Source organism: Phoxinus phoxinus (genome assembly GCF_949152265.1).
Source record: "Phoxinus phoxinus genome assembly, chromosome: 5".
In the NCBI taxonomy this organism is placed as follows: Eukaryota; Metazoa; Chordata; class Actinopteri; order Cypriniformes; family Leuciscidae; genus Phoxinus; species Phoxinus phoxinus.
Window position 1 is genome coordinate 5,333,835 of NC_136880.1, and position 8,715 is coordinate 5,342,549.

The window sequence follows — 8,715 nt, forward strand, 5'->3', positions numbered from 1 at the left end:
TTGGGAGGTGAGGAATTAAAGTTGGTAGACCAGTTCAAGTACCTTGGGATTATACTAGATTCAAACCTCAATTTTAAAAAGCACATAAAAAAGGTAACCAAAGTTTTAAAATTTAATTTACAAAATGACAAACAAATTAGGTCTTTCATTACAACAGAGGCTGCCAAATCCTATCTCCATTGTATGATTTTTTCTCACATTGAATATTGCTTCACAGTCTGGTCATTTGCTAGTGTCACTGCATTAAAACCCATTGATCAACTTTATAAAAAAGCAGTTAAGGTTTTTGATAGAAAACCACAGTCGTTTCACCTTTGTTCAATTCTAGAGAAGTATCAATTCCTAAGTTTTGAAAATCTTAATGTTTTTAAAAGTAGCTGTCTTATCTATAGGTCATTGAATGGAATGGCCCCACCACCCCTGGGGGACTTTATTAAAAAGAGAAATAGTAAAACTAGTACGAGGTCAATTACTCGGGGGGACTGTGAAGTACTTTTTAGAAAGTGTACGTTTTCACAAAATGTCCTCTCTTTTAAAGGCTGCACAAATTGGAACAGTATGCCCACGGAAATTAGAGGTAACCCCACCTTTGTATCATTTAAGAAACAGCTAAAAAGATGGCTGAATAATAATCAAAAATGTGAACATTAGGTAAAAAGGTAGATTTCGATTTCGATTTTTTTTTATACAGCAACAAGTAGATTATATTTTTTTATACAGTAATAAGCATGGGATGTCTATGCACAGGTATTTACGATATGTACTCTTAATGTTTTGTAGCTTTATGTTTATTAGTTGTTATGTATGTTGTTTGTGTTTTCTTTTGTTTTGTTTTTTGTATGTCTGGGACTATGGAAACTAGCATTGTGCTAAATCCGGCGTATTTACGTCAATTTCGATTGTACGCTCATTAATATGCACTGTCCCATCTAAATAAAAAAATAAAATGGATACTAACATTGGGTTCTTCTTTCAAGAAACAATTCTCAATGAATAACCATCTTTACAAGATGTAGCCACAAAGAGTAAAAAATGCTTTTGCTTCCAAGGCTAGAGAGGTGTAAGCCTTTTTACAGTCTACTAAACATACCTGCTGATCAACCCGTTCTCATCAATCTGCGTATAAATAACACGACTTTACACTTTCAAATTGCGTGTAATGCATTACGCCAAAGTCCAATTTTGCGTGCATATGATACGCCAATCTTTCCCATTAACTTCGGTGGAGAGCAGATGCGTCTAAATAACACGCATCACCTTCTACGGGCAATGACAATGACGTCACCAGCGAGGCTCAGTTCGCCCAGTTCACCTGCACCTGATGCGCGTACCGTTACACGTTACACCTTCAAACAGGTAAGTAAGGGCAGAAATCTTTTTTTTTTAATGAGATCACGGTGTTAACTGTATTATTTTAATTATTTCAGTGTTTCTGTTACATGTGTGGGTCCATGTGTCAAAATGGCAGCGTAACGTTAATGCGTGGTTAAAATGAGTTAGTGGAACCGTGGGCTGCTCCGTTAGCACAGCTGGTATCCATTGACATTAGCCTAAGCTAACTTCTATTGTATGCCTGTTGCAGTTTGAAATAAATAATAAAACAGTTTTCAATCATGTTGTGACATGGGTCTTCAGCTTTTAGACATGGCTGATGACAAGCACTACAAATCAACAGACTGAATTAGTGTTTGCTAACGTTTTTAGCTAAAGTGGCATGGTTAGCCTACGGGACCCCCCAGGGGTCAATAATGTGAAGTTTTAATGTGCGCATGGACTCCTAAACCGGATTTATTCCCAAATTGTGGGCAACAGGACAACCCGTTTATTGGCTATAAATCGTGCCAGTAGAAATGGCATGTATATAATCCATGCTGCATCTATAAATGTTAACGTTATATGTAAGTTTGGTGTGGTGTCCCTGTTATTGGCTCTAACGTTACATATTACATGTGGGGGCTGACACCAGATCAGTATTTCGGATCATACGGCCTACATTCACTATACCAGCCGATCTGATATCTGCTAGAATAACAGGCACGTTGGTATAATTCAGGCAGGCATTACTAGTTGCTTGCAGAGGCATGATACAGTAGGGTTGGATTAGGCTTCAATTCCTGGGATATTTTATTTCTAATGGCATCATATAGTGCATTTTACCTAAAGGAAAATGGAGCACGATTTAGATTAATTAGAAATTAATTAATCTAATTAGAGTCTTTGTCTCCAGCAGAAAAACAAAACAATATTAAGGTATCAAGCCTGACTTTATTCTGCCGTTCCCATTCATTCCCATTTTTTCACAATAGTTACTGGGTAACAGTACTGTCACACACAACCTCATCTGTTCTCAAGAATATGGATGTACCATTAATTAGAGAAGGATAGGACTAGTAGTAAGCCAATGCTTCCAAAGTATTACATAGTCATTATTCAATGAGTGCACAATTCCTACATTTATGTAGTACTGTTATAATGCTAATAATTACACATTTTTACCAAAAATGTACACATTAATATTACAAAAGTTACTTGTCAGTACCATAAAATAAGTTACTTTGTGATAGTACCCTATAATGTGTGTTGTGTAAAGTGCTACCCATACCTACTTTGATATCACACACTTACTTTACCTTGCAGTTCAATATCATTAACATCAATTGGATTACTTTAGTTAAAGGGGTCATGACATGAGAAACCAAATTTGCCTGGATCTTTTGGTATATAAGAGGTCTTTGTACCATTAAAACGTCCTGCAAGTTTCATAGCTTAAGACGTCCTCCCCATTATAAACGAATCATTTATTTAATCAAGCTCTAAATACAGCTCGTTCTGGATCCATGGTAAGAAGTGACGTCACGGTACGAAGTGACGTACCAGCGTTTGCATAAGACCGCCTCCAGGCACAAGGCAACTACGCTTAAAGCGCAAGGCAACTACGCTCACTTCGTATCGTTGTCGCGCCCGCGCGCTGCGCGCCTCACAAGTGTTCAGTCGACGGACAGCGAGTGGGTCTGTGTACAGGGAAAGTACGATGCCGCAGATGTGCTGTTCCTGGCTGTGGACAAACAACATCTTTGAATACGCTGCGAAAGATCCAGACGTCAGGGAAAAATGGATGCACTTTATTTTTTGCGGACGTCTCAGTCACGGCAGTGTTAGTTTAAGCGTTTGTTCTATACATTTGAAGGATGACTGTTTTAAACTTGGCCAGAAAACTGTTGCTCAAAGATAAGTCCGTGCCGACTATTCTGGGCTCAGCATCGACGACGCAAACTGTAAGTAATGTATTTAAAACTTTAAACTACTTTTTAAATACGCTGAAAGATCCAGTCGTCAGGGAAAAATGGATGCACTTTATTTTTTGCGGACGTCCCAGTCACGGCAGTGTTCTATACATTTTAAGGATGACTGTTTTGAGGAAAAAATCCCAATATGATGCTTGGCTTTGCCAGAAAACTGTTGCTCAAAGATAAGTCCTTGCCGACTATTCTCTGGGCTCAATAACGACGACGCAAACTTACTTTTTACCATGGCTAATATAAACACATTTGTATAAGAGAATCTTGAAAATATGTCGCCTTTCTAGTATGCCTACATGTGATAGAAAATTAAAAATGTTGCCTTTATCAATGCTGCATCTTCAAAGATGGCCTGTCTGTGCATGCATTTTTGTCCGTGGTACACCCTATCATTTCATTGGAATTAGTTAAATAATATTAAACTGTTAGCAAATGAAGCTATAGGATAATTATGCAACAATAATCCGTTTTCAAGTGTCTCAGGTTAATTTTTTTTTATTAATTCAAAATAGTTCCACTTTCCATGTGGACACGGGCTGATCCAGTCTTCGTTGTTGTGGTGATGGTTCATTTTCCTCTGATTCCTCATCTTGATTCTGGCTCAAACATATAAGGTTTTATCATTGCAAGAGCCATCGTTTCGCATGCATCACCCGCTATTAAACAGTTACGCCGAATCCGCAAACGTTCTGGCTGGGGGCGTTAATAATTGATGCATAGGCACTGACGTTAGCCAATCATAACAGTGGGCGTTAACACTGAAATCTTAAAGGGGAAACACCCCCAAAACAGACTGTTTGAATCAGAGGATGAGAAACAGGGTGGGAAAAGGTCATAAATCACTACATTTTAAAAGTTTTTTGTAAAAAAAACTATAGTAATACTATAATTGCACCTAAGGGAACATAATAATAAAACAAAAAAAAAACATGTCATGACCCCTTTAATATGCAGTTTGTCTGATGTGTTCTATGTCACTCATCCCTAGGTGCAACAAAATGTATCCATGGTGGACAATAAAGACAAATTTGTGTAGTTTTTTGTCTTTATAGTGACACTGGAAAGGCATAGTATATGCTCACATCAGGTCCTCCCACATAATTAAATATTTTGTTACGTGGCATGTCGATAATTATCATTTATTTTTGTTTTGTTTGTAGTGAAAATGCCAGGTGGATCAAGTCTTCGACAGTGCACCCATTGCCTGGAAAAGATAAATTGTGCCAATAGAAGATGCACCAAGGTAAATAATGTACAATAGGCTATTGAACTGTCTAACTGCTAACCCCCATTTTCATGCATTAAAGCCAGAGTCATTAAGTCCAAATTAAAATAAACTTTATTGGCATTCAATATTTCAGTATTTGTTGCCTATGCAATACAGTGACAATAAAACAGGAGTTTGCAGTGGAGACATTAAGTTCATCATACAAAAGAGTTTTGTTACACTACACATTTGCATCACAGTAGGTATTTTTCAAAATGTTACATTTCCCACCTGATGGAAAGGTGCCTGTTGTTTTTTAATTTTTGACTGTTGGTTCCTTAAAATAACATCCTCTTACAAGGCTACATATTTGACATTGAATATGTCTATTACAGACAGTACTTTTTTTGCGGTGAATCTCAACTGTGATAACTCAGTTCTTTTAGATTATCCATATGTTAAGAAAATGGCAATATCTCCACTAGCGCATACAATAATGACAACGTAAAGGGATAGTTCACCCAAAAATAAAATTTGTCATAATTTACTCACCTTCAAAGTTGTTCCAAATCTGTATGAGTTTCTTTCTTCTGCTGAACACAAATGAAGATTATTTAAAGAATGCTGGTATCCAGACAGTTGAAGCACCCATTGACGGCCATTGTAGGAAAACAAATACAATGGAAGTCAATGGGTGCTTCAACTGGTTGATTACCAGCATTCTTTAAATAATCTTCATTTGTGTTCAGCAGAAGAAAGAAACTCGTACAGGTTTGGAACAACTTGAAGCAGAGTAAACAATGACAAAATTGTCCTTTTTGGGTGAACAATCCCTTTAAGGTATAATGGCTGTGGCCAGATAATGGACATTCGTATTTTCCATTAAAATATGGATACATAACTAACTAGGTTTCTAGCATTATGCCTTTAATATTATTAAAACGTGCCGGTGCATTGACTCAGCTGCATATTTTGTCTGTCTGTTCAACGAATTGCATAAACTTGGTATCCAAGTTATTATTTAGGCCCTTGTAAATAGAGGGCTAGAACATCAGCAATGCTTGATCAACTGAACCACAATTGTTTCTTCTTTTTTTTCTTCCCGTGAGTCATACCGCTCTCTCTTGTCTCTCTCCCTTACTCAGTGTGGGAAGCTGCTGGACATGAAGTCCAGGCAGACGGCCCGTATGAAAGGGTTCCGGACCAGAGCCAAGGAATGGGCACAAAAAGTCCCGCAATCAGGCAAAGATTTTTGACAACAGTGCCCTGCTGGTAATAAACATTTTGTCTTTCTCTTTTGGTCAGGCATTTCAGGTTCCTGTCAACATTACAGAAATATAGAATTGTATTTACAGTGTGCAGGGAAGCAGCATCTATGGTAATGTCATGCAGTTATGTGTCATGATGTCATCAACCCAACTGCATTTGCAATATATCAGATAATAATTAGCTAGTCCATATATAAATACTAAAACAATACACAGAATTTAGCCCTGCCTACAACTTGTATTCATTCAGCCCCAGTATCCAAGGCCACTTTACACTAAGAGGTTTTTCTTTTGGTTCGCTGCTCTGTAAATAAAAAACTGTGAAATGCATGACAGCACAGGGTGCCAAACGTTTACCATTAATGCAAATATTGGTTAAAGATCGTTAAAAAAGAAATGGTCAATGACTGGCAGAAGCGTTTGCCAAACAAAAACTGTAAAATTAAGGTAAAATATCCTAATTCATAAGTGTTTTACAAAAAAAACAATTATTTTACAGGTAGTTCCAAGATGATTATTGTGAAACATTCTCTATAAAATGTAAATCTCTTGCCGCTAACAATTAGCTAGCAACAACACACACGAATGAGCTGATATAACTATCATTCCATCAGCAACTACAGAACAAATCAGTTATTTTCTTTTACAGTGTGGTCATGCAGTAGAGTAGGTTGAGTCACTTGCTGATGCAGGGTCAGTACATAATATTTTAGAGAGAAAGTTTGATTTCTTAATACCGGAAAAGATACATTTGCATATGCCTCAGTTACTCCAGAAAGGACATTCACCCTTATAAAAACCCATACTAACTTTTTTAAAGACAGCTTGTGTGTGTATAATAATAATAATGTATTTCTTGCCTTTGTAACCCTGTCTTAGAAATCTCTGTGTTTGCTTATTGTTTTTCTATGTTAAGGTGGAGAAACTGAAGGCTCTTGGGTACTTTCCCCTCCTGCTGTGGGGAAAGTACAGACCACAAAGCAAAAAAGTGGATGGCCCAGCTCCAGTGCCCCTTTGAGCTGCCAGTGATGGCGCATGCGGTCCTGGAGAAGATATTGTGCCTATTTGAAGGTCTGTTAGAAGGTAGGTCACATCACAACATCAGTACATTCATGACTCTCTATTAAGATTGATCCTGTATTGTGTACCTATCCAGTTGCATCGGTTTTAAATGTCAGTACAGATAATTTTTTCACACAATCTAGATTGCTGGTGGTGGGTAATTTTGTTCTACTTACCTTTTGTCTTAAACTTTTTATATTTCTTTGGTCCAATTTTGAACCACGTACTGCATCTTAAATGTCTTGTTTTTTTGTTTTTTTTATCACAGCATGTGATCTTGAAAGAGAGGAGGTGGGCCAGCAAGAGAGGACAGGAGAAGAAGATGAGGCAGAAAGAGAAATAGATGATGAAGACCAGAGAGGACATGGGGGGCAATGTGAAATAGGAGAGACTGAGAGGAGGGACATGCAGGAGATGGAGATAGAGGCACAGGAAGACAGAGAAGAGAGTGAGAGAGGAGAGATAGAGGTACAGGTAGAGAGTGAGAGAGGAGAGATAGAGGTACAGGAAGACCAAGTGGAGGGACAGGAAGACTTCGAAGAGCTGGGACTGATGGAGGCAGACAAGCAGAGAGAACAGGCAGAGGAAATTGGGAAAAAAAGAGTTTGAGGCGAAGAAGAAAGTAGTAGCAGCAAACAGGTAAGAGTCAATACAGAATAGAAGAGGCAGAGCATGAAGGGCAATCTTGACTATGTAGAATATGAGATACAGAATGGTAAAGAATGTGTCCATGTACAAAAAGAAGTAGCACACCACACTAGACTCAGAAAGTAAGTTGCTCTTTTTCTACTTTTTCTTATAACGTGGAGTTATTTGTATAGCAGCAGTTTGGCATCCGGTGTGCCATAATGCAATGTGGCAATGCCCAATGGTGAAGTCTTAATCAATCCTAATCTTATTGCTTTTTGGCCCACAATATAATATATTCTTATTGCTAGTTTAGTACATTAAAGGCCTGATAACAAAACTATTAACGTAATATTAGTTGAAAATATCTTTTACTTGCCTAATTTACTAATTTTACATTGGTGTTTTTGGGGCTTCGGAATAATCCAGGGAAATGATGATGTGCATTTACTTCTGGTCTTATATTTCAAAGAGAAATGCATACAATACCCTTTCTGTGGGTTTATACAGTTACATTGCAATGGTTTGTACTTACACAATTTGTTCATTTTTCTTTACAGCTTGCCAGTATCACAGCACATTGGACATTTTCCCAGTGCAATATGTGTCCAAGACACGTGAATAAAAGGTGAGCAGCTATATGGAGAACATTCTGTACGACTGTAGGTGCATACATTGATACTATACTACACCAGGAGAATAGTGCTGAAATTGTTGCCTTTTGTCAGAAAAGTCTAAATAAAAAGTAGTTACAGTTTTTCTCAAATGCTAAAACACAAAAGCCAATCCTCTAAATCAAATGACCAGTTGTCTAAACACTTTTACTAAATCTAGCCATCATTTTCCAATATCATAAACACATTTCACATGAAGACACAATTCATAAAACACAATCCTCCGTTCTCATAAATCTTAACACATTTTTCCTTGCTAAAACACAAGTTGCAAAAGAACTCTGCTCATATTCTCATATGAAAGCTCATGTGATGCAAAATGCTTGCCACAGTCAGCAATATTTGAACACAATGAACACACCTGGCATCATTCATTACACACAACGACTCAAAATTGAAGACACTTGTTGCTAATGCTGTGACCACATGTATAAAAGCAAGTTCAGAGTGCACAGTTTGCTGAAGATTGGGGTGGGGTACAATGTACGCTTCCACAGAACAAACCAAAAAAGAGAAAAAGGGTTCACCACCAACAGTAACCACTTTTTAAACGTCAGTCTGCCACCCTACTACCCTTT

General features: G+C 37.6%; 1 pseudogene across 1 annotated transcript; it reads left to right on the top strand.

The window, feature by feature from the left end:
* Window positions 1–1,130: 1,130 nt before the first annotated feature.
* On the top strand, window positions 1,131–7,495 carry LOC306998309 (annotated as a pseudogene). Its single transcript, XR_013800684.1, has 4 exons — window positions 1,131–1,356; window positions 4,460–4,542; window positions 5,652–5,778; window positions 6,691–7,495. The product of XR_013800684.1 is annotated as an uncharacterized misc_RNA (transcript).
* The last annotated feature ends 1,220 nt before the right edge of the window (window positions 7,496–8,715 follow it).